This window comes from Dromaius novaehollandiae, chromosome 9 (genome assembly GCF_036370855.1).
Source record: "Dromaius novaehollandiae isolate bDroNov1 chromosome 9, bDroNov1.hap1, whole genome shotgun sequence".
NCBI lineage: Eukaryota > Metazoa > Chordata > Aves > Casuariiformes > Dromaiidae > Dromaius > Dromaius novaehollandiae.
Genome location: NC_088106.1, coordinates 25,645,872 through 25,669,094, shown reverse-complemented (window position 1 = coordinate 25,669,094; position 23,223 = coordinate 25,645,872). Strand labels below are relative to the sequence as shown.

Here is a 23,223-nt window from a genome sequence, read left to right as displayed (position 1 = left end):
CTGCAGCCTGCGCGGCAGCCGCCCCGGGATGCTGCCGCAGCTTTCCGGAGAGCCCGCTTCGGGGGCGAGGGAGGTGCTGGTGGCCTGTGCTGGGGCTCTGCTGCCCAAGCAAGCCCTTCTGAGCGCGTGCCCAAGTGTGCCTGCCTCCCTTCGTTCAGCCCAGAGCTTACTGCCTTTCTAATGAGCGTTTCTACACCAGAACCCTCTTTTTGTACATTCAGATCTCTTTTGCAGTCATCCTCCCCCTGGAAAACCTGCGTACTCAAATGAGCAGTGAGCAGTCGCATGATGGTTTCCTGATGGTGTCTGAAGACATTAAGAACGTAGTCAGCTTTCGATGGCAATATTGGCAGAAGGTGCTCCTGCATTTTCGGTCTGCTCGGTCCAGCCATGTCCGTTTCCCCATCTGTTTGTGGGACTGTGCTGGGAACAGGAGCAGAGATTTGACCCAGCCTAAAATAAAAAGGAAACTGAACAGGTAGGGTTTTGGGTAGGGTTTTGTCTGGGTCTTTGTTGCGTTGGTGCAGCATGACTGGGGGACAGAAACAAGTGGTGGCTGGCGGCCTGCTTTTCATCACTGAGCTGCCGAGGGACAGAAACGGCAGCATCCTCCACGGGGTGGCCATGGCCTCCTCGCTGCCCTTCCCCACAAGGCTCCCTGCTTTTAGAGCCTGTACCCCGTGCTCCTGATGTGGGGTAACACCGTTGCTGGGAAGAGCAGCACACGAAGAAAGACTATGCTTGTTCCAGGTCTGGTGGGAAAGGGGAGTGGACATCTTTCCTGAATTGCAAAATGCAGATGAAAGAACTGAAGCCAGATCCAATATTTGGCAGTACAGTGTCAGGAAATGGAAACTCGAAAGCAAGAAATCCGCAGGTCCCCCTCAGTGCTGGGGTCTCTGCTACTGACGTCAAAGCCAGCAGGACTTTGCTGCTAGCGTGGACACCTCTTCGTGCCCATGCCTGACGGTGTGCAGGAGTGTTTTGGCAGGCGCTGAGTTAGGTGAGCTTTGAAACGCCCTTGTCCCTCTGTAAGTTACAACATTGTCACCTACTTGGAGCAAGGCCGGCGCAGACAAACAGCCTCGCTCGTGCGAAAGGGGGAGGTTGTGCAATGGCACGTCCAGCCCTTCCAGCCGCCGCGCCGTGTAACGGCCTGCGTGTCCGCTTTCCACGGGATGGGCCCACGTTGCAGCAGTGAAAATATTTCCTAGCCACAGCCCTACAGAGCAACCCGAAACTGGTGCAGAGCTAATGCGCACATGTGCTTGGGAGCCGGCAGCCCCCCGAGCGTCCGCTTTCTCCTGGCCGACCTTGGCCAGCTCTGCATCGCTGGCGGGAAGGTGATGAAAACAGCGTAGCTTTGGCGGGGAACCTGCAGTGGGGCAAGGCATGTGCAGGAGGAGGATCTGCTAACTGAGAAAGTGCCACGGGTGCAAAAACCTCCCAAGGGCAGCTCAGAATTAGCCCAAGCACGGGAGGCTATGCCGAGCTTCACAAGCGTCCTGGGAGAAATGCCCAGGCTTTGGGGGGTGAGTGGTGCTGCCAGAGCCTGCCGAGGCTGCCCCGCCAGCGCGGCCCCGGGCACGCAGGGAGGGCACCTTGGGGCAGCGGGTGCACACCGTGGTCCTGCCGCGCTGCTCGCACCGGCCGCGCAACCACCCTCGGGAGAGCTCACTCACGCTGACGGCTGCTTTCGGCTGTTGCAGCCCCCAGTAAATGCACGTCTCCCTTGGGGTCTCCAGGAAGAGCTCCTCGGCTTTTGGCGGTGCTCCTGGGTTGCCATCTCTGTCTGGGCTCGTGAAACCGCAGCCTTAATCTGCTGTGTTTCAAAGCACTGCCTGGGGACTGCGCCCAGAGCCAGCCTCACGCGGGCTTCTGGGGCAGCAGCAGTGAGCTGCAGAGTGAAATAATGGCCTGCCATCCTACTTCTCTTTGCGTTACGTAAATCCACAGGAATAGTTTTTGGCAATAATGGTTTCTCCATTCACTCCAGTATTGATCCAAAGCCACCAGTCCCCAGTAACCTCCGCCTGGAAGTAGCTGACTCCCTGCTTTTTGCACAGTGATCGATGGAGCTTTTACAATGCTGGTTTTTGCAGGTCTGCCTGGGCACGGCCCTGGGGCAGCTCCGAGAGCCTCCCTGCAGGCAAGGGATCTGCAAACTCCCACTCTGCTTTGCAGGAATTAATGCAAATGCCTGGCTTTTAAGAGGCGAGATGTGACAGATGCCCAGCTCTCCCAAGGATGTGCCACTGTCCATGGGACAGCTTTTGGAAAGGCATCAGTCTGGGCTTGACGAGGGAAAGCAGGGCGTCACCTGCTCCTCACTCCATGAGATGCTGGGGCTGCTGCATGCCATGGTAAGCTAAGGCCCACCGTGGCCATCGGAGGTGGCACCGCAAGGGTGCCAGGCTCACTCAGCTGCTGCTTCCTTGCCTTGCACCTGGCACGGCCTTGAACTTGTTTTGCATCGGGTTCACCCACTTTTTCCACTTTAGGAAAAAAAAAAGGCTTAACTCTTTTGGTGAAATTCATATTTAGAAAATAAATCCTTTGATCTTCTCTTTTTCCCTCTTTCTCCAACGCACACACAGTTTTCTGCGTGTCACCACCCTGTCGCCCTGGCCTGAACCACAGCTGAGAAGACTCTGCGGTGCAGACGTGACCGCAAGCTGACACGGCAGGTAGGCTGGACAGCCCAGGTTGGATTTTGGCACCGTTTTCCCAGTGCAGGACCTGCACTGTCATTCTGGGGAGCAACTGTTGGATATTGTCTACGAAATGCAGTCCCTGTATTCTGACCCCAGGGCCAAGATTTTATTTCATGACAAATAGCCCCCGTATGACTTGCAGATAATCTGTGTTTTGTGGGTGATGTGGCTAATTTAGCACTGTGGTGAAGATGCATATCTGGTCGGGCATCTGGACAGGCCAGGACATCACTGCTGCAAAGCTGGCGTGTGCCACTCACTCCTTTATAACATGTATCTCCACCCCAGCCTGGTAATTTACAAAACTGGCCAAAAATCTTTACTTCAAAACACAAGTAAAGTGCTAAGGGATAACAGCTTCTGCATTTCACCCATCATTTGCAAAATCGAATCACTTGGAAGCAAGGACATGATTAATTAAAGTTACTACATATCCTATATTCTCCATAAAATGAAATATTTTTGTGGAGTATGAATAATGCATATTTCATCAAGAAACTGTAAATCTGACCAAAAGTGATTACTGTATGTTTTTTTCTATGGGCATATCAGGGTGTAAATCAGCATAAAATGCTCTTTGAGAAGTCACACAGAATGATACATCAATGACACTTTCAATGGATGTTTATTTACGTTTAGGAGAACGCATTTATGGTTGTTGCAAAGCTAGTATAAGACTTATAAAAATGAATAATTAAAGACATCGTAAGTGCTTGTTCTTCTGATGTGAACAGCCAAAACCGCACTGTGACTGGTTTTAGCAGTAAATTGTTTTTTTCTGGAATCAAATTACTTTGTCTCTGCTGTGCACTTTGCCTCCCTTTCATTTGAAAGACCATGACAGCTCCCTTTTAGCTATCACAATATTTTATATTTTTCCAGCTTTGGAAACTGTCTTTCAGTCTCCCAGCCCAGGAGTCAGGCCACCAGCTAGGTCACCGTGGCAGGGCTTGTTCTCGCTTGCATTGCAACGTCTTGCACAGCATCTGCCAAGACGCTCAAGTGCAAGATGAAGGCCATGGTCTGGCAAACGAGAGCAGGCTTGGGTCCTCACGCAGTGTCACTGCAGAAACGCTGACAAACTTCTGTTGAATGTAACGAGTGCTGTATTCAAAGCATGCATTTGCTGGAGTAAGCTACGCTTAGCAGCCTCAGCTACAGGCAGAGCCCTCGTGGGCTACTCTTGTGTGCTTGCAACTCAAGCCCACCACCCTCAGCAGAGGCCATGCTTCCTGCTGCTACAAAACCTCATGTTTTAAAAAGTCTTTTTTTAAAAAAAGCCTCTACAAATGCACATGCAAAACATGCAGCTGTTTGTGTTTGCAGAGACCCAAGCCCATGGTGAAAGACCAGTTATTTGCTGGTATAGGCTGGGTAGAAATGGGTGCCACGAACAGCTAGATGTACATGTTAACTACTGCACCCGCACCTTTTGTAACTGTAAGTTAGGAAAGCCACCTCAAAATTATTCATGAAGGCTGCTGTTGGCAAATGAGTATGTTGATTTTCCTAAGTGGAAGGTTTTAACCTGGACTGTAGGTATGGATAGAGTTTTTTTTTTCAAATAGAGGATAAGTATGAAGGGACAAGCAGGATATAGAGCTCAGGGAACAGGCGTGTGTGTGAGCAGCTGAGATGCTATGTGGTCCCAAAGATGCCAGGGAAGACTATTAGGGCCTCATCACTCTAATTTCATCATCACAGAGATGCAAACTCTGCAAGGATGAGCTGCCTTGATTTCACCTTGGCCACTGTCGAGAAGGGGGAGTTTGCAAGAGACTTTTGCTGTGCCTCCCTGAGGAAGACAACGTGGGGCCGGGCAGCAGTCGTGGGCCTCCCTGCCCTCAGTACCGGGGCACTGAGAAAGGCCCTCGACAAAAGCCACGGAGCTGGACAACCTGGAGAGAAAGCATTTCTATATTAAAAGGCCTTTTCTGGTGCTCCTCTGTAGGTTTTTAACATGAATCATACATCACCACCTGGCCAGTTGCCTACAGCTAGCCATCAGGCTCGCTCTCCTGCCTCCTGCTCCTCTTTGCAGTGTTTTCTATGGATTAGGTTCAACTGTATAAAGTCATCTCCTTTTACATTTATAATCCCTATGAGGCTGGTGTCTTTAGTCGAGATTATTCCTTCTTGTTGCTTTGGCAAGCCAGTACCAACTCCCTGCTGTCTCTCTTCTCAGATAACACAGAGTTCTCTGAACAGCAAGGAGAAAAACGAAAAAAGGATCTCAGTTGTTTCTTTCTGAGATAGTTACACACATCTGCTTCACTGAAAATTCCCCCGGATGCTTCTCTTTTTTGACTTTCTGTATGTTTGTATCCTTAAGACTCCGCCTGTGAAGCGCGCTGCTGGCTCATTGGTTGAGATGGGTATAGAGAATCTTTTTGATAGAAAAAAGGAGGAGAGGAGAAGAGGGGGCTTTTTGCACAACCATGGAGGAAAAATGAAAGAAATTCCAAAAATCAAACCAAGGTGGGACACGTACATTCAGCATGAAAAGCACCCAAAACCCTTTAGTCTGGGAACAGAAATGGCCTGTATTAACCCCACAAGTCCAGATAAAATGTGCAGTGTAATTCACATCATGGCAAAAACAGTCCCTGTGCCTGACCAAGACTGCTGATGCTAGGCAGAAATCCGTATTTGCATTATTACGTTATTTTTGGGAGGGCACGCCAACAGCCGGGCCCTTCCTCAGCCCATCGGCTCTCTCAGCAGGGCCACCGTCGAGCAAACTTCTCATCTGTGTGATTTTGGCCGGGGTCCGTGATGTCCCTGCTGTCGGAGCCCCTCGCTCCCTGGCACGTCGGCACCGAGATGGCACCCTGCGCCGCCCAATTGGAGGAAAGCCGCGGAAAGCACCGGGAACGGACCGTCCCTGTAGCGGAGCGAGCGGGGACGGAAGGGCAGCGCCGCCGCAGGCACGGGAACCGCCGGCTCCCGGGGGGATCTGCTCTTCCACAGCAGCGAATGATCCGCGCGGGCCGTACGCCGGCCTGAGCAGTGATGCCGGGCAGGATCAGGCCCCAGACCATAGCTCGTTTGTTTGTTTTCACTTGGCTTTGTCTCTGCAAATATTTTCGTTAGACTGAACCATAAATAATTGCTTACAGCTTTGCCATTTTGGTTTGTCATGAGCCTGCAAATATCAACATATGTTTATTGGAGATAATCAGGAAGCTTTTTGTGCTTAGTGGCTTCACCAGCTCTCACTCTGCTCTTCTTTTTGTTCCTGGGCTTTGTTTGTCTCCTACCCTCCTCTTAGTGCATGTGCCTTTTTAAATACCTCAGAAAATAATTGACTTCAGGTCTCCATCATTTTTTATGCTTATTTTTGAAATGTAGAAAATCAGCATCTTAAGCAGTGTGTGCCTCAGCCTGTGTTTCTTAGTGATTGCTGCTTGTATGATGTGTTGCTTTATGGTTCAATCACAAGTGTTATGACGTTTCCCCAGCAGACCCTGCCACCATCCCCACAAGATGTTTTCTACCTCAATAGCATTTTGCAGTTCAGGAGTGCAACATATTATAACAGTCTTTCCTGTCCTTCGGGACCACGTGCTCACGCTGCATTACTGGTAGCTTTAAAATGCAGAATGTTTCTGACTCTCTGAAATTTAGAGAAAGAAAAAGAGTAACCCCAGTGGTATTGCTCAGCCTAAGCATTTCTCCAAGACGGCGATTACCATTAACCAAAATGGCTCTCTTTTTCTCTCTTCCTTCAGCAGACCCCTCACATTTCAAGCAAGACATACAGGTCCCTTTGTAATGCAGGTTGGTGGAGGCTGGCTCTCCTGTTTCCTAGAGCAGCTCTGTTGTCTTCAGGGAGATTTCTTGCATCCTTTTCAAAGCAGAACTGACAGTGTTGCATTGCCTACAAGAAATCTTCTTCCTTCTCTATTCCATTTTACACAGTTTCTCCAAATGTGTTTGTTATTCTTCTTGTCATATCCTATATTGTTCATCTCATGTTTGTTGTTTTCTTCTTCTTCTGTGTATTCATATTTTCTGTCTATCCTAAGCAGAACATGATCCCATAAACATTTGAACCATGTTTTCCACTACCGGTGTTAGAGGACAACATAAATTAGTTGTTACAGCTACCAATAGGTCTGTGGTTGGAGACCCTGTGTATGATGAGATTTAATTGACAGGTGGGCTAGAAAACACTAGTGAAAACAGCTGATAAAGGAGTGTATGGGGAAACTGTCTCAGCTGTAGCTCATCTACATCAGAGCATCTTGTCTATGTTAGAGCTGTGTGCTAGCCCAACTCTGGGTTCAGGAGGTCTTCTGCTCTTTCTCTTGAATGAAGGTTACAAGCTATGATGGTTCAGCAAGCTTCTTGGGTCAGTCTGTGAGTTAGTTTCTGTTGCCTAACAGAACACTGATGCTTCTGGTAGATTTTAAGCTCAATATTGCTAAGCTTAGTCCTTTCCACTCTTGCTATCTGGCTCATTGGCTTCTTCACAACCTCTTCTGTTTCAGAGCTCAGGAACCTGATTTCTGTTTCTTTCCTCTTGTGGGAGAAGCTAAAGGTGTTTCCTATAATGACTTCCATGCATAAAGCAAGGCATTAAGTTAGCAGTTTTAGCAGGGAGACTGTGCATTTTGCATCTCATAGTACAACTTAGTGCTTCCCAATAAGCTTGTCTTTGTAGGTGAATGATTATCACTAATTCCTTGTAACAGACTGGAGTTCATGTGTAGTCATTGGTCAATTACTTTATTTTCTAGGTTGTTAAACTTCTGTCTGTTGGGTTTTAAACTGGAAGCAGTCTTTTATAAGTATTTTGAAGTCTTGGTTGTGTTCTTCTACTGCTTATCACCATTTCAATATATCAATTATATAAGTCTTAAAACTTGGTGTTTGTTGTAGCCTTCTGTGACCTGTTTTGGGGGCAGGCTGAACAGCTGTCTCCTAAAGCAATACCTTGCAAAGACTGTGGAGAGCTAAAGTTTGGTGGTGTGATTTCCCCACCACCAGAGGAGGACAGCTGAAGCCTCCAGCGTGGGAAATGGTCTGGCATTTGCTCCTTTGCTAAAGATGATGAGTCCTCTTCCAAGCATGAGGAAAGATTTGATTTTCCCCCCCCCCCCCCTTTCTTTGTGTACTTGTTTAGCTCTTCTGGGCTTGGACATGGGAAATGGGCTCCATCCTTTCATTTTCTGTAGAAAATGAACCTGGCCTGTTGTGTCTGACTCTTCTTTTACCTGTGTACTTTAACCATTCCTTCATGTTATGTCTGAGTGCTGGCAGGATGTTTCCTGGTGTGTATGGGACTGGATGGTTAGGGTCTCACAGTCTGCTGCTGTCACTACAGACACCTTAGATGTGAAACCTGCACTGCCCGATCTCTGCCTGGGATAGCACACACTGAGGGAGGCTTTCAGCAGGGCTGAGCACCTCTTCCGTGTCAAACTCTCTTATCAGAAGATACCTTTCACTCAAGCTCAGCTCATCCTCTGGAGCAGGCATCGGTAGGAATTATTTCCTCGCTAAGTAGTCTAAGGATTACCCATTGGCACTCGGTGTACCTTGACATTTTCTCCCACTCCTTGCTGTAGTTTTGTGCTGTTGCATTGTTCAGGGCAGAAATCTAGTCAAAGGAAGCAACTATCCCTTGAGCAAGCGTCATATGAAAGTCTCTCTTGCTGTTAAGACAACTTTCTTCATTTGGCCCTCTCTGTATAGAGTGCCGCTGAACTCCACTGTGCAAAGCACATGTGCTTTATTTCTCTACAGAAAAGATCTTTATCTCTTTTCATACTTCTGCAAAAGGGGTTTTTCTTCATGCAGGTTCAGCAGGTCTTTCCACAGGTAGGATGCTGGCTGGGTTTGTGTTTATTCTTACCATCTGTGCATGCCTTCTTACTTTCGCTTCCTGCTTTTCACATGGTTTGGATTTTGCAATCACTTCCACAGAGCTCATATTTCTGCCCTGCTTTGGCACGTTGCTGTGGTCTGTGGTTTCTGTACTGGTCTGCTGGGAAATCATCCTGTTTTCCTACCTAAACCTTGCAGCCTGTCTCATCTATGTTCTGTGGATTCTGCTCAACTCCTGCTGTATTTTTCTGTGTTCAGAGAGGAATAGTCTAGCAATTGTTGCCTCAGTTTTAGGCTTCTGAGCCCATTACAGTCGGAGGGTTTTCCATATCCTCTAAAAGAGCATGTTTAGTTCAACTGTGTCTGGGCCATATATAGAAACTTCTTCAGAAGTTTCTTTCCTCCTTTGTGTTTCTCTCTCTCTCTCTCTTTTTTTTTTTTTAAATCCATTATTTTTCCAAAGCTTAATTCCACCTATGAATGCAATAATCTTAAAATCCATGTAGCACAGTATGGTAACTTGCTTACTGACCTCTGCTTAACTACTGAACGGACCTGCTGCCTCTGATTTAGAAGTATTAAATCAAAATTGTAGCTTTTATACGTCTTCCTTTTCAGACTCAATCTAGCTCCTCAAAGAGCTGAAGCTCTTGCTTGAATCTTTCCCAGCTGCCAAAAACGCTCAGGAGTCTGGGGTAGGTTGCCTTCCACAGCTGCTTCTCAGTGCTGTGCACCTGCTACCTCTGCCTCTCCCCATCTGTGTCCAGACAGCTCTTTTGTGCTCATCCCTTCACCTTTGGTATCATGCAGCATCACAGTCACCAGGAAGAACCTGGGAGTTCGAAAAGGATGAGTCATTAACGTAATGTAGGGGAAGATGGGAAGACTTGCCTGCTTCTGCAGGGCTGCTCCCACTAAAATAACAGCAGCTGCTCTATACCCAAACCACTTCTCAGCTGCAGCCTCACAATAGTGGCAATTCAAACCCCTCCCATACGGGGCTGCAGACGACAGCCCCATTCTATAAATATGTCCATATGGGTCTTCACTGACCTCAGCCGTTTTACTGTACTCCAGTGGGTAAATACACATGCATGAGGGAATAAGGCCAATGACTGCAGATGGCCTTTTGCCAATGCATTCAAAGGACAGTTGAGAAAAGCTTGACTTTTCTTTCAAGGAAGCTGCTGTCAAGGATGGTTGCCTTTTCCTCAAACAAATGCTTTGAGGGGACTCTGTTATTCACCCCCCTGTGCTGCGTGGCGAAGGCAGGTGACCTGACATCTTTCACTTGACGATATTCAACTTCACCACTGCTATATTCTAAAACCAAGGATTAAATCTGTTATCAAAAGAAAGTAGAAGATGAATCACTTAATACTGAAAACAGGAAGTGGTGAAAGACTCTTTATTTTTATATAGCTTGGTTGACTACTGAGAAAATGAAAAGTTATCTACTGTTCTTACCTAATACTGACTCGTTTCCTGTGTTATTGTAGTTAATGTAGAAGTCATCTGCCCTTGTAAATCTCATTTCCTTTGGCTCTTTTCTTAATTCACAGCTTCCCCTTCACACAACACTATATAAGTAGCTTTCAGGTTGCATCCCATTTAAAAGTCATATGTTTTCAAAAAGGAGAGGTGCGGGAGATGTGGGCTGAGATAGCTTAGGAATAACTCCTGTTGTGAAGCTCACGGATTTGCAATTGGTGTCTATCCAGTGAAAGATGGAAGAATAATGTTGAAATACAGGTGGAGAAGAGAGTTACCATGAAAGATGTCACCTCTGCATCAAATAGCCTGCTACGGGCCAGGCCCTGGGCTGGGGCTAGCTAGCATCACTGCACTGAAGTCAAAGGAGTGACACCAGTTGACATCGGCTAATGCTCCAGCTCTTAAAACTATACTCTGTCATGCTGTGCTGGGAAATCCAGTGCCAGCGGGGCACTTGTGACAGATGGGGAGAGCGGTGCTGGACAGCATGCAGGTGCTGGGGTGGCCTGGCTGCTCTGGCACCCGTTGGTATGAGGGGAGCACAAAAAGCCCTTCCAAGTGATATGGGCAGGCCCCGGAGTGGAGAGTCCCCTTTGCAGGGGTGTTGTGTACCAAGAAGCATGAGTCAGACTGCTTCTATGGTAGGTTTGCAAGCTGTGCGGGTGGAAGGATAACTTCATGGCCTGAAGAAGTAGGCAGGCTTGATCTGAGCGTTTCCTTTTCTAAGTATTCAAGGGCATTTCTCTTTGCTTCTTTGGCTTGGGGGATTTTTAAGCAAAAGAAAAGGTGATGAAGGGCAAGAGTGAGCTGTGTTTGTGCTCTGGGCTGGGTGGGCAGGCAGGCTGTAAGGACAGATTTTTCTACCACTGTTTTTAAGCTTAAAAACTAGTCACGCTGCTCCCTCTTGCTGGGAAACCTCTGTGCTTTGAGAGCCCGAGTGGATGTGTTTGGAGGGTAGTGGGGAGCAGGCTGTGAGCGCTGTGCAGCCCTTCCTGCTTGGGGCAGGCTGTCTCTCGGCTCTTGCAGTGCTCAGAGCCACGTCCCACCCTTTCCCTTCAAACGGCACATCAGGATGAACCACTGCAGGCTTTAAAGGCCGTCAGATGGTCAGTCCACTCCTTTCTTGCCCTGCTGCTGTTTCCATGCAAGCCCTTCGGGAAGGGTGAACTGCTGCTGTTACCACCCTGGCTGTATTAAAGTGAGAAGAGAGTTTGGCCTGAAACATAACTCTGCATCAAGTGTATGCCTGTGGGAAATGTTAGGGGAAAAAGCGCTCTGAGGACGCTGGACTTCGGAGCTGGGCAATGAAGGTGCTCGTGCCCGTGTTTGCAGAGCCTGGAGGCTCACAGCTTTACACAGGTGAGGGACGTGGCCTGTGCCGTAGAGGGAAGCTCTGTGGCAGCGATTCTGCCCATGTTTAAATGGAGCAGGGCTGTTCTGCAGCTGAAACGGGCCGTGGGCAAGCAGTGAAAGAAAAGCATTGCGGCAAGAATGTAAATAAGAGGCAAAGCTCTGCACGGAGCAGGGAAGAAATCGGAGGCTGTACTGAGAAGAGCTTTTGGAAAGAAACGTTCACAACCGAAGGAGGTGGTGAGAAAGCAAGACATCAAAGCAACATGCAGAAAAGTTGTGTTGCATGGAAGTGTGATCAGGCCAGGAGCAGCTGAGAGCTGAGTGGTGAGCAAGGCCTGGCAGTAAAGAAGCAGTACCAGCACCTGAGCTATGGGAGATGAACAAGGCACCTTCCAAGGCAGTTGGGCATCAGGGCTGAAGCATCCTTTGCCAGAGGAAACTCTGTGTGTATGGCGGGGGGGGGGGGGGGGGGGTGGATAACAAGAGTGCTGCTGTAGTATCTATAGTGACAACTACTCTGTTAAAAGCATGAAAAACAAACATCAACATGGTACTATAAATAAAAATATAAGAAGAAGGCATAGGAGAAACAGGTAATACCATAAGACTGAAAGAAAATAGCTACAGTAATCGTGAAGAAATATGATCCTACACGTCCAAATAATGGTAGAGGAGTACAGTTATTGTTAGCACTGGAAAAAAATTAAGGTGAAAGTAATTCAGGCCAGTCTTGCAGAAAATAGTGGGCAAGATAAAGACTGGCTTAAGAAAAGACTAATGTCCTTCTGAGCTATTCCTTTTCCAGCAGCCAGAGAGTGAAATGGAGGAAGAAATGAGCCGGGCATGAAAGATGTTTGCCACTTTCCTCAACTTTAGAAAGATATTTCATTCCTTTCTAAGGAAGCATTATAGAAAGCAGCAGGAATCACCTGGTGCTCCTAATGTGGTAATTGCAAGCATACAGAGATGTGTGAGTGAGGAGGCTCCTGCGGTGCTCAGGGAGCTGGCAATAGTCTTGAGTCAATGCAAGAGGAGCTGGTATCCTTGTCACTCTTCTGTGATGTTTTTTAACCTTGGGACGATCCCCGGCGAGACCAGCAGCGCTAGTGGATGTGGCCGGACGCGTGGTGAAGGGCCCCAGTCCAAGGCGTGCAACAGTTCTGTGGGCGCGACTGTCACGCGGTGGGTAGCAGCACTCTACAGCCGAGTTCAGGTAGATGACATCTGATCTATACTTTGAACACTACACTCTGCAAACAGGCTGTCAAGGCTCTGTGCTGGAAACCTTTCTGTATCAAAGCAGTTCAAACAGATAACCAGCAGTGCCTTGCCCTGCAGTAGTCAGAAATGAGGCAACCTTGCAAAGCCTCTGTAAATAACGGCAGCGTTTCCTGATAACTGGCTGTGCTAGTGCTCTGCTCTCATGCCTCTGCTGCCATGCTGTTGGACTAGGCACAGTTCTGCTCCCCCGCACCTTAATACCGAACAGAGGATTGCACTGGGACGACTTACGTATTGCTCACAAAGCCAGAGGGGTATTAAGGGCTGCTAGCTAAGGGAACGCTGTGTGAACGCTTAGGAGGTGTCTCTAGACTCTTATTTAAACACTTCAGAAGCAAATGGTGTGGGTGTGATGCATCCAGGGAGAGCCATGTCCCAAGTATCGTGCTTGTGATCGTGTTCTCATGCTAGCAAATACACCGGAGTTGCTATAAATCACTGCCTGGAAACTCCTGTGCATATCTTGTCAATCAGTGACACTTCTATTTGTCCTGACTCTCTGTTTATCTGAGTTCTCAAGGCTGCGGAAGAATTCCCTATATGTTTTCCTTTGACAGTATAAACATCGCTTATCTCTTGCCTCAGCTGTGGGCCTTGCAGTGGGCCCTGGGGTCCAGGAGTCATTCCAGCGCTTTTGGGGATGTGGTGCTTTCCAGCAAGCGCTCGGGTGCTAGTGCTGATCCTGCAGAGCCCGTTTTGCCTTCAAACGCTTATCAATAGTATTCAGTAGCGTTGAGTTAGAGCCGATCGCTTGGGCAGGTAAGTAGCACCAGCAGCTCTCCTTTGCACCGTGCGTGCGCTCAGTGCCCCCTTTCTGAGCGTGGAAAGCATCTCCCCCCCCGTGCTGGCACGCCGCATCTCCCCCCGTGCTGGCACGCCCCGGCCGCGGGCGGGCGGCCTCCCCTCCTCGCCCCGGCGGCCTCCCCTCCGCCTCGGCTTGGAGGCAGCGCAGCAGCCGGGACCCCACAGCACCGCCAGCTCCGGCTGCCTGGCCGCACCGCCGCGCCAGGGCGGTGGGGATGGAGGAGGGTTTCCTTGGCTCCTGGCCACTGAGCGTAACCAGCGTAACCTACGTGTTAAATATTTTATTTCAATTGTTTTGATCGGTTAAGCTGCTGATTTCTTAGGGCGGGGATGGGCGGAAAGCACAAAGTACATGGCGAGTCAGCACTGGGCGAAATTCCGTGGTGCCAATGGAGCCACACTTCTGACAGAGTGGTTAAGCAGTGTGTCAAGTAACAGATTTTTTTGGCATATTTTTTTCCATTTTTCCACATTTTCTTTCTGAGAAACCCAACAGTTTTATGAAAACTATTGGCGAGTCCATTGCAAGCATGATGGACAGCTATGTGCGAGAAGCATGCATGCTGTGAATTTTAAGGAGAGATGTTTTTAACTCTACTTAGCATATTGGGGGCAGCCAGGGGTGTTTTGGAGGAGGCAGCAGGCAGGAGGGCTGTGCTACGAGGAGGAGGGTGCTCTCCTGCTGTGGCAGCTCCCACTGTGACCCTCTGGGCAGTGGGAGAGGAAAACCCTTGCTGGGCTCGTATCAGCTGGTGATGCCGGGATGTTGAAACAGCACGGAGGAAAATATTTTATTTTCTGCTGCTGCTAGTAGGGGAGTGCAGCAGCCACCAGCTTAGGGGACACAGCTGCTTCACATAAAGCTGCTGTCATTTGCCTTGCACTCTTAATTGGCAATGTGCAGGTGACAAACCCCATGCGAGATGGGCACATGGGCAGTGTGCTTACGGGGCTTGAGTTCATTGCCTGTGATCAGGTCAGGGCAGCAAAAGCAGTTCTGTAGCCACGTGGCGTTTCTGGTGCAGGAGTTGTGTGGCTGCCAGTCCCAGGTGTGACAACAGAGCCCGTCCCATGGGTTATTCTGGAAATCGGTTCCAAAGAACTATCTTGATGTTAAAGTCTAATAATGGATGGGCAACCTGTCCTGACAACCTCTATACTATGTCTCTAGTGGAAAAAATCCTACATGTTTTATTAAATCATGAGGTTGTGTGGCTCAGTGCAGGCAGGACTTCAGTTCCAGGCTCCAGTTTGTCACGTTCGTGCTCATCTGGAGTAAATGGTGCTGGTACAGCCAAGTACAGCCAAGCTGCATGAGCATCAAAGTGCCTACGAAGTGCCTTTCCAGGCAGTGTTGAAGTAGGCATTGTATCTTTTTTTTTTTTTTTTTAATCCTATTTTGGATGTAGATAAAAAGCTGGCACACCAGATAGTCAAGCCTTGTTGGACACCTTTCCTTTCCTTTCTCAACAGATTACTTGTGCGTACTATGGGTATGGGCCAAAACATAGGACATCTTGTAATCAGCATTTCTGGTACCCTTACAGCAACCTCTTGTACTTCCTCAGGAAGCCAACACTAAGATCTGGACTGAAAATGAGAGAGTTTATTTGTTGATCTTAAAATTCCCTGAAGAGTAGGCTCCAGAACTGGAATGGAGTAAATTTGAGCTTTGAGTTTCAAATGAACCATCACAAAATATGAGTCCCAGGCTAGAGACTTAAGACTCCCCACTTCCCCGCCGTTTCTCGGGACATCCTAAAGCTCAGAGTCAGTCTGTGGCATTTTACCATGTTGAGCAACAGCTTGCTGTGACTGTGGCAGAACTCTTTGCACAAATAAGGGTTGATCAACATGCCTAAGGGTTGTAAAATCTATCCCTAAACTTTCACAATTTGCTATCTGAAAATGCAGATAACTGGCTTGCAAATCAGTTCAGGATCTCAAGCTGTAAAAAGTTTTAAAGATGCAGGTACTTACATGATAATTAAACTATACTTAGGAGACTAGGGGAAATTGCTAACTCTTGATGCAAAACAACACATGGTGGAAACATCCTGCTGCTTCCCTGTTAAGGACGGTGGAAGAGCCATACTCTTTCCAGCCCAGCGCTGCACAGCATCATGTCGCTGATTACACCAAAAAAATTTTATGCTTGCATAAATTCAAACCGCCTTCCTTGATCTAAAGGAAAGAAGGGGTCATAGAATAATATGAAGTCCTGGTGCATTGTAGATATTTTTAGTATATACCTACGACTGTACTGGAAACTCTTTAGCTGGGATGAGGCTGCTCACCAGTGGCTGAGCATCTGGCTCCTTACGTACATGGTACCATCAATTTCAGTTAATAGGATAAATAGAATAAACTGCTGCAAAGCACAAAGATGGAAAAAACTGTATTTGGCACAAGCATGCCCAAATGGCATACATCTGAACCTTGTAAAATCATGTAGTTTGTCACATGTTCTCTCTAAAGGAAGGTAAGAAATGATTTGCTTCCTTAAAGCTTGCCTAAGTGTATCAGTTGATTTCAGCCCTGCTGTGGTGAGCTAGACAACCCAGCTGGTCTGCGTGGGAACACCCCACGCCTACGCGAGGCTGTGCAATGCCCCCAGAGCCCTCTCTGTTATGGACGGCAAACGGGGACTAGCTGTGTTTGATGTCCTCTGGTAGGCAGAGCCCAAATCCCAGGTCTGACCTAAAGGACTCCTTCCATATGCTGCGATCGCATGCTGGGTATAAAAAAACTCTACAGACCAGAGGAATCTGGAAATGGTGGTTTTTTGGTTTCAGCTCACCCAAGGCACGTGCAGTCTGTTCTTTTCCTGTTCAGCATGTGGCTGAGCAGCTGGGTCTGGCTGCAGCAGTTTGGAGACCCTGGCCAAAGCGACGGAAGGTGAGCTGGACACCCCCGTTGCGGATGGCATGGTTGCTTAATGCCTGGGCTGGGTGGGCAGCTAGCAAAAAACCCTGCATTTCCATTGCAACCTAGTCCCACTTCCCTGTATGGCAAAGTGGTGCAGGAGCGGCAGTAGGACAGGTGATAGCAGATGCGTGGGCTTAGACCATGCCTACACCATTGCATGTGGCCTCTTTCTTTCATACCGTCCTTCCTGCTTGTAACCACAAGCCACCAAAAGTCTTCCCCAGGCAGAACAGCTGCTTCTCCTGCCAAAAGCCAAATCTAATTACAGGGGTGACCAGGCACCACAGGTGGTCTTTTCCAGCTCTGGTCCTGCTAGGAAATGCTTAGTGCAGGTTTCCTCCCGTGGAAGTGTACCTAGCAAGCATGGGACGGGCACAGTGCTTTGGCTGCAGCACACAAATCCAGAGAAGTGTAATCTGAATGCTGGCAGCCCTGTGTCTGCGGCAGGATGACTGCCCCTGCGGGGCTGGCAGCGGGGTGCTGGGCCTGCACGGTTAGCTGCAGGCTGCCAGGGACCATAACGTGCATTTGTCCTGAAGCGCTTTCAAGCTAGGGCATTGGTTTTGTACATCTTTAAAGGTTTCTTAGCTGAACTTAAGAGTTTATCTGAGTTTTACCACGTTCATTCTTCATCTCTGCATATACAAATGCTGGGCAGAGGGCGAAATAACTATGCTGGATCCGCTGTTTCTTAGTTCTGGTTTGAGCTGGTACACCCACTCTACAGCAGCTGGCTTGTGCACCCTGTTTGTCCTGGACTCTGGGAAGTGGGGGACAGCTGTACGTCCTGATGAGAACTTGTGAATGTTTTGTCGAAGTTATTTTTCTGTACTAAAAAAATCTTTTTTTGTCTACCATTTAAGAAAAGCCTTTTTATTAGAATTCCAGCGGGAAAAGTATTTCAAATTGACCAGTCTTCACGCTGGAGGTCTGGCATTTCACTGGAACTCTGGTGGTGGTGTTTTTTTTTCCATTTGTGTGTTTACAGCGTTTCATGGCAAGCCAGTAGCGATCCTGTAAAACTCCCTAAACCTACTGTGAAGTCGTACTGTGACCCAATATAGTAGAAGTAGCCCTCTTTACTATTTTCGCATCATCAGTGACAGGTGCTGCTAGGACTGGTTCCAGTGCTGATCCTTCCTTTCACAGGTCTGACTCCCTGGGGTGCCTTGTAAGGAAATGGTTTGGTGCTGTCACTCTGATCACCAGAGACTGCTGACAATCACATGGGATGACTCAGCCAGCCCCATACCAGCTCACCCTGATTTTTGAGCTGAGCGGTTTGTGTTTCACAGGGAAGAGGATAAAATGAAAACTTGGCTGTAAAAGAAGTTTCCATCTCAGAACGATTCTGTCTCAAAATAGGAAAAGGACCGACCAAAGCTTGCGGTGTGCTTGGGGCGCTCTGAAGCTCTCCTGGCTTTAACCCGTGACAGTTTACAGCGCGGAGAGGAGAGGCAAAGGGTTAGTGTGGACGGCACGAGCCCTGGAGGGGCGGCTGTGATGCGAAATGGAGCCTGTGATACCTGGCGTGCATCTACCCGCCGGTGTCTGCAGCACGCACCACCCGATAGGCAGGGAGGGCCAGCCTGCTCCTCGGGCACCACACTTGTCTGGCTGGATAGGAACAGGCTATAAAATCCACCCCAGATGTTAGCAGTTGTGGTTGGCCAGCTGCTGTCTCAGTTCTGAACAAAAACACGTTCCGAGCTGCTTTTAGCTACCGCAGCAGCTCTTCTTCCTGTCTCAGGCTGTGGTTGGGTGCTCGTGGCGAAGATGGGGAGGCTTTGGTGCGCTACCGCTTCAGAGCTGCGCAAGGCAGCCTTCGGGGGAGAGCGTTGCCTCCCCCTGCCCTTGTGGAAAAAGGAGAGGGGAGGAAAAAAAGGGGGGGCGAACACACGTGCTCATGCACAGGTACGAAGAAACCCTACGTAGTCACAGACCAGAGTGCAGGGACCCTCCTCGGCCGCTCCAGTGCAGGTCACGCAGACGACTCTGCCTGCCTTCAGCGAGAGAGGCAGTTTGGATGGATGCTGCATGGAGGTGGGGGCAGCGGGTGCTGGGGGGCAGCTCCCGCAGCAGCGGCCGCCGAGCACCGCCTTGGCCGTGGCCTGCTGGCGCAGAGCCCCGCGCGGCCGGGGAGAGGGGAGCTGCGTAAGTGAACCTGCCTCCACGCAGGCGCCCCGCTGCCCTGTCTGGGCTAGGGCTCCCTGGGTGACGCTGAGACCAAGGCGATGGACGCAGAGGGGTGGTGCTTCTCGGGGCGGGGGGTGCGCCCGGCCCCGCTGCAGCGCTCCTCCCTGGCACTTGCCCCAGTGCGAGTGGTGCCACCAGCTTTACCTCTTGGCTGTGGCTGCACAGGGAGGAAGGCTATTTGTCAAAGTCTGGGATGCTCTAATGAAAACCAAGTTTGGGAGCTCACGGGAGACAGGCTAGCCCAAAGCAAAGCCTGACCGGGGTGGGCTGCTGGCAGCCCCTTCTCGGTGAGAAAGCTGCACCCTGGCACCTGCAGCAGGCAGCAGAGGGACGCGCTGCAGGCAGGAGGTCTTTTGAGGGTGACCACCAGCCTTTGGCGTCCCGAAGGAATGAATGGTGACCATGCCCAGGCTGCAGGCAACTGCGTGGGTTGCCCCCCGCCGTTCACTTGGAGAAACAGGAGTCGGGGGGGAAGTAAAACAGCACTGCGAGGAGGAACAGGCTGCTGCCCGTGAGCCGGGGCTGGCAACCACTGCTCTCGTCCAAGGAAATTCCTGGTGCTCGTCCTTGACCCCTCCGACTCGTCGGGGGCTGCCCAGGGGAGACTTTCTCCTCCAGCAGGACTGTGGTGTGGCGGTGCAACGCGGCTGCGGAGGGCCTGACCACCCGGAGACAAGTTTGCGAGAAACTACAAAACCTCCCTGGTCCTTTTGTACTCACAGCAGCTACGTACAAATACCTGACTACCTCGTTGCTACTTCCCTGGGTTTGTGGCTTGCAGTGTAGGTAGGGCTGGATGTTTCTCCAGAGTTAAGATATGGCTTTGGACATTTGAAAGAGATTTTAAAGGTATTGCAGTTGTGTTCTGAACTGAACCACGACAAGCTGGTTTTCAGACCACGGCGGCTTCTGTAGCAATAGCTAGGACCTCAAGATCCCCTGCCTGAGGCTGTGCGATCTGTTGGATTCAGATTGTTTTCTAATCAGCAGAGAAGGATGGCCTTGTTTGCTTGGGTATAAAGGCTAATTTACCTTTTTTATTCTAATCAAGATAAGGGGAGTGGGGAAAAAAATCATCCGCATCATCAGGTTCTGTTAAGCTGTAAAGTATGTGAACTCGTCTCTAAACAGTATCTCCTGCCATCTTCTCTGTATTTCTCAGTAAGTCTTATTTTCCCCATTTTAGACTCACAGGGCTGCAGACGTTAGCAGCGCACATGATCCCGTTGGAACGGTGATCGCAGGAATCGTTCTGGGTGTTACCTGTTCAGGCTTGAACCCGCGTCTTCAGAACAAAGTCAACAGTACCTCCCCTGCGATGGTCTGCGTCTTTGGCTTGGCTGGAAGATAAGCGGGAGGGAGTGCCGTGGCCTTTCGCACCCGCGCGTTGCTGCGCGTCGCAGCCTGGCTGTGCATCGCCTCCCCCGTGCGCGGTGCGTGGAGGGGAGCAAAGCTGCGTTGCCCGCGTCTGCGCGTGCCCCCTCCGCCCGGCTGCCGCGAAAGCGGGGGGACGTTTCTCACCCCGAGCGATCCCAGCCGTGGGAAAGCCGCGTTTCTCCGGTCTGCTCTGGTTCTTAGGAGGGAGCAGGGCGAGGCGGTGACATGGGTAACAACCACCGAGAGGAGACAGAGGCGCACGTAGGACAGTTTGTTCCAGGTCTGTTTTGAGAGGGACCTGCCACATCCTAATCTGTGGATAAGGTGACACTTCCCGTTTCTGCTTGCAACTTCTGCATGCTCCTCGCGTGGGGAAGCGATTTATGGGGACATGGGTGGGACGATAAAACTAGCATCTGGAGAGAGTGGGCATCCTTTAATATACTGTTATCCTTCCCTGTGGTTTTGCGCGTTGCTTTGACTCTTTCCCATTTGAGCTGCAAAGGCCCGAGGTGAAGCTGGAAAGCAGCTGGGCCCCTGAGGAGGAGGAGAGGCTTCCTCCCAGGTGCCGTGGGCTGCTCTCTGCATCCCTGAATTACGTCCCCGCTCGGGGCCTGGCCCCTCTCCCGCCCCGACAGCCGGCAGGAAGGTGCTCCAACCCCGCTCCTCGCTCGCGGTACCGGCCTGGGGTCTCTGCTGGTGCGCGCGGGAGGTGCAGCAGGGAACTCGGCCTGTAGACTGATGGGACTTGTGCTAAATCTTTGCCAGGTAGCATCCTGGCCTTAAGTGAAGTTTTACTTTCTTCCATGTGTTGCAACCCAGTGACACAGAATTTCCAGCACAGAACGGATCTGGCTGTCTTCAGCTCGGGCTGTGTGCGGACTTGCATTCGTAATGTTGTCTGCAACTGCGATCCAAGACAACTGAGCCTTCCTAGTTGCTGCTGTGTGTATGCACTGCATGCCAGCAGGGACTGTAAATCCTTCCTTGTTGTTGCTGCCTGGGGTCTGCCATTTATCTACCAGTTAAATATGTCACTTTTCTTTGAATACCAACACTGTAATGCTAAGAGATAAATACAGTATGGGCATAATGAATCACGGGCTCTGGTAGCCTTGCTCAGTCCCAGGAGACTCTGTCTGAAGCTGGTCAGAGGATAAAACGCTGTAGCCCAACTCTTGCTTTTCTTTACTTTTGCCTGGAAAGTGCACCCACGGGAATTCAGAAAAACAAGACTCATCCTGCCTTTGCAAGAATCCAGGATCCCGAATGGGAGGGAGGAGGAACGCGAGCGGGAGTGTGAGTAAACCCATTGGCACTGCTATCTGCTCTGCCCAGGGTGTCTCACTGGCAAGGGGGCTGGTTGCTGCTGCTGGCCAGGAAAGTCCAGTGAGAGTCTGGCCAGGCACTGGTTTTACAGAAGACTTGGTCATTATAGGGCATCCCAAGCTGAAGGTGAGTCAGTGCCACCACCACCATCCTGTGAAAAGAACAAAATGAAATGGCCAATATAAGCAGAAATGTCTCATGTAGAACACGATGCAACCCTTTCCTTCTGCTTGGGGTAGCTTAGGCTTTAGCCTAGAGGCCTGTGTCCAATTTTGGGCACAGCGTGTCAAAAAAGGTAAAGTCCAACTGATGAGGAACCAGAGATGGGCAGCAAGGATGGTCATGGAAACATGACCTCTGGGGACAGATTGAAAGAAGTGGCATTGTTTAACCTAGAGGAAGGCAGGCTCTGGGACACTTGTTAAGCCTTTACGTATATAATAGGCTGCTGCAGAGAAAGACAATAAACTGGTCTGCATGTTGACTGGGGGTAGGAGAAGGACTACAGCAACAGAAATTTTGACTAGTCACTGGGACAAACTTTCCGTCTAAGATAAATAAGCCCTGGAAAAAGTATTGGTTGGGGAATCTCCATCAGTGGATGTTCTTAAGAGCAGGTTAGATAAAACTCTGTCACCAATGCTGATTTGGGGCAGCAAGTATAAACAACATGGACTTTGGGGGTCTTCTGAACCCCAATTTCTATTTTTAGTCAGTTCCACTGTGCTTTGGGGCTGCAGGAGAAAATTTCTGCTATTGCACAGGGTAAAAATATCCCTGCATGTCCTAAGTGGTGGGACTTCTGTGTAACTACTCTGCTTAGCATGTGTGGTTTCCCTTGGTTTCAAGGAAAATCGGGTTAGACAGCTGAGAAGGATATGACTCTTCATTATAAAGCTATTAAAGATTTAATCAAAGAGTTAAGGAAATCAAGACATGAGAAAACATTTTTTTCATTTAAAAACCATTCAAAGCCAACTTTACATGCCTCTGAGTAAAGGAGTCTCAGAAAGGATTCCTTTCAAAACTTTTATCTGTGATTCTTGAACTCTTAATATTAGTGGTCATGAAGCATCGATACTGATCACTTCACTGAACAGCCGAGCACTTGTCTTAGCATTTATAGCAATGCACTGGTAAATATGCCACGCAAACTCCTCCCTAACAGTTATAACTAGTAGTTGCATGAATGCAGCCAGAGGGGCACAAGGCTGTTTCAGGCCGTTTCAGCCCCTAACCTACAGAGCTATCTGCTTCTTTCCCCAAAAGCCACGAGGGGGACTGGAAACCCAGGAGTGGTCTAGGCACAGCCTGAGCTGGCCTGGGATGTGGCTGGGCCGGGGCAAGGGCATGCCGGGGGAAAAGCCCTCGGTTACGATGCTCCCCCTTCCAAGCTCTGCGCCTCTCCGCAGTGACGGATAGCGAGAAGTGCCCATGACTTCTGGCAGTTAGGCCGTGGCAGCCTGCTCTCCTGCAGTGCAGGAAGACGATAGCGCGGATGAGGCCTGTGCTCCGCAGAAGGCCCTGCCGGGAGGTAGGAGTCACAGGCATGGAAGAGCAGCGCGGTCCCGTGCATCCCTCTGCAGCTTGGATGCTCGCCCCGGCTGCCGCTGTGGTCTTGTCTGCCGGGGCAGGGCAGGCAGATAGGTGAGGCTCGCCCTGGGGCAGCTCCCCGGCTCCAGGAAAGGCTGCTCTCCTTTCCCTGCAGTTCTGCAACAGCTGCCAAAGGTAGGGAAGGCCTCCCTCCGCATTGGGTGGTCCTTTTCCAGCAGGGTCCTGGCTCGAAAACTCGGCGCAGCGAGGGGGAGGGAAGAGCAGGGCACCGGGAGGCGGCAGGGCCAGGCGACGGTGCTCCCAGGCCGACCCGCGTGGAGCTACGCTCCTGCCGCGAGCAGCGCAGCACGCGGGCGGCGGG

At 50.0% G+C, this 23,223-nt stretch overlaps 1 protein-coding gene across 1 annotated transcript in view; it reads left to right on the top strand.

The window, feature by feature from the left end:
• Positions 1–23,223, top strand: part of ST6GAL1 (ST6 beta-galactoside alpha-2,6-sialyltransferase 1) — an 85,743-nt gene that overhangs the window by 927 nt on the left and 61,593 nt on the right. Inside the window, exon 2 of the mRNA XM_026109685.2 lies at positions 2,598–2,687. The gene's annotated coding sequence lies outside the window, so the exon portion shown is untranslated. The remainder of the gene's footprint in view (positions 1–2,597; positions 2,688–23,223) is intronic.